Genomic DNA, 4,089 nt, shown 5'->3' with positions numbered 1-4,089 from the left:
CTCCCCTCTGGAACCCTATGAGCTTCTCTACTCCTTTAGGCTTCCACACTTTTGCTCACTTCTCTTCTGAGAGCTTCACCTACTCTCTTCCAAACTACCAACCTTAACTAGAATTCAATTAAGGTATCTACCACATTGTTCTTCACTTGAGAGCTCCACTGCTCCCAATTCCTCTATCACAACTTTCTTATTTTACTTTCCTACCACAATATTTTATCTACTACTATGATTCAGATGTCAGTAGATAAGCGAGTCAAGGATTTTGATCTCTATAGAGTGTAAGAACCCCCTCTTGTTTCATAATATGCTACCCTGCGTCAGAATTTGGCTTGTTATCACTGCATGGTGGATACCTAGAGCCATAGACGAAGCTGTAGGAGAGGTATCAACGAGAGTTGCCAAGTCTACGAGAGGAAGATAGATCAAAATAAAGCAAAGGAATCCATGTAAGCGAGCAAGACTAGAAAGACTCCATAAACCATAGACCAATTACTTAGGAACATGCGACTCAGGGGAAGGGGAGCATGAAGTGAGGCCTAGGAGAAGAGGGGTACCTTGAAGACACTAGATGAAACCTAGCCAGTCACGACAAAATAACGAAGGGCAACAACAAAACAAAATGACAATTGAGATAACAGAGCCTAGAGGGCGCTTTGTAAAAGTCATTGATTTGAGAAACAAAGCATTGCAACAGAGGACCACCCAGAGCTCAAAGAGATTTAAAGAAATCACAGATGTGTGTGAGAGCAGTGCAGGCATAATGATCATATCACAACAATTGCAGACTCAAGAGAGATGCCGAACCACAATCATGTTTAAACCTAGACTTCTCTTCACCACCTTGTGACATTAATAATTCGTCAAAAGATTACTTAACACGTCCCCTCCCATTAATGTTGTGTAAGACGATCGAAATATACCAACTCTTGCACATCATGTCTCTTTCCACTCCATATAAAAAGTATTATTATACATATTGATTTTTATTTTTATTTTCCATAAAATTTGTAAATTTCCCGTACATAAGAAACTTATATTTCATTATAATATAAATAAATTAAATTGAAAATATCAATACAAATAAAATATTAAATTAGTTTTTATTTATTTTTATATAAATTAATAAATTGAAAATTTAAATTTAAATATAAATATTAATTAACCTTTGGAAAATCTAGTCCAAAATATTGAAGTTATATGTTAGTCAATATCATGCTTTGGAATACAAAATTTATGACTCAAATGTTTGGACATGATAACCTTATTTCAAACACCCTCTTCCACCCCCCCGAGATGCATGAAACTTACCTAACATGATTTTGTTTATCACACTTATGCAATGTTTGGAGTACAAAATTTAAAAGGTTCTGAACATGTTAACCTTACTTGAAAAATTCAAGATGACAGGAATTATTACGGGGAAATTTTGAAGACGGCTTAGACTCGTGATGGCTTTAGAAATTTAAACAAGCAGGAACGCTGTTGAGTGTAATTTACAGAGCTGGGAATGGGTTTATCAGCAAAATCTACTTTGCGTTGCTTGTTTTTCAGGGGATTTTCTTCGAGTCCATGGATTTCTCCCCTTCAATTCACGCCAGGCGCGAAACCCTCTTTAAATTCCAATTTTTCGGACCCTCGCAGACCAGAAAATGGCGTGCAAACGACCCCGAAAGGGCCCAAAACGATCAAATATCTTTCACATAGCGACGTAGTCCGTCTAATAACTGAAGAACAGGACCTTCAGAAATCGTTGGACATCTTCAACAATGCCGCAAAACAGCAAGGGTTTTATCACAACTTTACGACCTACAATGTCCTCATCAACAAGCTTGGCCGAGCAAAGAAATTCCAAGCCATCGAAGGGATTTTGACACAGATGTCTATACTGGGCTGCAGATGCCATGAGAGTCTCTTCACAAATCTCATGAAGCTCTACTGCAGAGCCTGCATGCCCGAGAAATCAAAGGAAATCTTTTACAGGATGAGGCTTTTCAATTGTAAGCCCTCTATGAGTGCCTTGAGTACTCTCCTTAATCTCTTTGTGGAAGCCGGGCGCCTGGATTTGGCGGAGGAAGTGTTTGCGGATTTGAGGAATTTGAGGTTAGTTCCCAATGCCTGCATTTTTAATATTTTCATTAAGTTTCATTGCAAGGCTGGAAATTTCGAAAAGGGTTTTGAGATTTTGGAGGAAATGGATAGGGTTAAGTGTGCTCCCAATGTTATTAGTTATTCAACATTGATGAATGGGCTATGTCGTGTGGGAAAACTGAAGGAGGCCGTTGGGGTTTTTGAAGGAATGCTGACAAAGGGAATTGTTCCTGATGCACTGGCATATAATGTTTTAATTAATGGATTTTGTGATGCTGGGAATGTGAATGGGGCGATGAAGATCTTTGATGTGATGAAGGAGAACAGGTGTAAACCCAACAATGTCAATTTTAGTTCTATTATGAATGGCCTGTGCAAGGAAGGGAGGGCACATGAGGCCTCTGAGCTCTTGGGTGAGATGCTCGCAACCGGTTGTCGGCCCGATGCAGTGACTTATACAACCCTGATCAATTGTTTTTGCAAAGAGGGTAGGACTGAGGAGGCGCAGAGAATGATTGTGGAGATGAAGGCTGCAGGGTGTGCGCCAGATATTATTACTTACAATATATTAATCGGTGGTTTGTGCAGGGAGTGCAAATTCGAGGAAGTTTTTGGGGTCCTAGATGAGATGTTGCGCTGTGGGTGTGTTCCAAATAGGGCGAGCTATAGGATTTTGCTCAATTTTCTTTGCAAGGAAGGGGAATTTAAGAAGGCTTTGGCTATCCTTGATCAGATGCTGAAGAGAGGTTTCATTCCCCATTTTGAGACTTCTAATGGATTGCTTGTTGGTCTCACTAAAGCGGGCAAGATACCAGATGCCACTAAGACTCTTTATGGCTTAGCAGATAGGGGTTTTGCTCCTGCTGAAGGTACGTGGAATTGCTTGATCACCTCTGTTGCAAGGAGAGGAAGCTAAGTAAGGTCACTGAAAGGTTTCGGAGAATATTGGAAGGAGAGGATTAGTTACTTTCTTTCTCTATAATATGCTTTTCCCCCTTCAGGGCAAAGTTGCTACCTCGCACGATACGATCTTTGTTTTCTGTTTCAGTGACAATTCCTGTTTGAGCAGCAACCAAAGGAGGCAACTGTGTTGAGCAATTTTTTTCCCTCAAAAGCGATGCTGTCAATTTTGGCTTTAGTACCTGAACAGATTTATGAATGTGCTAGTGAAGAATGAGGTCCTAAGCTCATAAAGGATGGTGACACTTCACAAAAAAAACAGGATACCTTTTCCATATTGATGACCTGAACAGCAGGTAAATTTGGTTTCTAGCTGGACTAGAAGGGATATTATTTCAAACTTCCAAACCATTTGCCAGAACACTTTAATAGCTCTTTGTGTACTCAGCGATGGAAGGAACAATGTACATTGATTAAATGAGCAGAGCCATGACTCCATGGACCACCAATTGGCCTGACCACCCATTATGTCTTGACCTGAACATGTTATTGGCTCAATGTCAAACAACTTCCCTGAGACTATAAAATTAATCGACATTGGCATGATCTGTTCACTTCATGGCATCCAAATCGTCATAACTTATGGAAGATGAGCAAGAACATAAGTTATTGTTGACAGACACCCAAGAATTTTAGTGCTAGATTGAAAATTTTGGAAAGCTCCTCCTTTCCTGCTATATACATGCAATTCTTGCTATGACATTAGATACGTTGTTCCATTATTATTCTTCATTAATTGAGGGTTTCTGGTGAAATTAATTAAGTAGCTAATGGATATTTGCATTTTTATGCTGGTTTCGCTATATTAGCTATGTCTTTAGTTGCCACTAAAAGCAATAATAAATTGGCTGATATATAGTTATAAAGTTATGGTGGTTCGTGATGAGTCTTGACATGGAGTAATGTATACTTGCAAGTATGAAATTCCAGGAGAGTGTAAACGTATATTCAATATTCATTTTCTCAAGGGGTTGCATGTGGAGTGGGTCCAACCCTTAATTACCCTGAATTAGCAAGTTGTTTCTGTGTTTACGGCAACTG

At 39.3% G+C, this 4,089-nt stretch overlaps 1 pseudogene; it reads left to right on the top strand.

Annotated features, from left to right (window-relative positions):
• The first annotated feature begins 1,318 nt into the window (after nucleotides 1–1,318).
• On the top strand, nucleotides 1,319–3,800 carry LOC149236767 (uncharacterized; annotated as a pseudogene).
• The last annotated feature ends 289 nt before the right edge of the window (nucleotides 3,801–4,089 follow it).

Source organism: Pinus tabuliformis, chromosome 8 (genome assembly GCF_031772625.1).
Source record: "Pinus tabuliformis cultivar Carrire ecotype Pingquan chromosome 8, CPIR1, whole genome shotgun sequence".
Lineage (NCBI taxonomy): Eukaryota > Viridiplantae > Streptophyta > Pinopsida > Pinales > Pinaceae > Pinus > Pinus tabuliformis.
The sequence above is the reverse complement of the archived record's forward strand: the minus strand, read 5'-3'. Positions and strand labels throughout refer to the sequence as shown.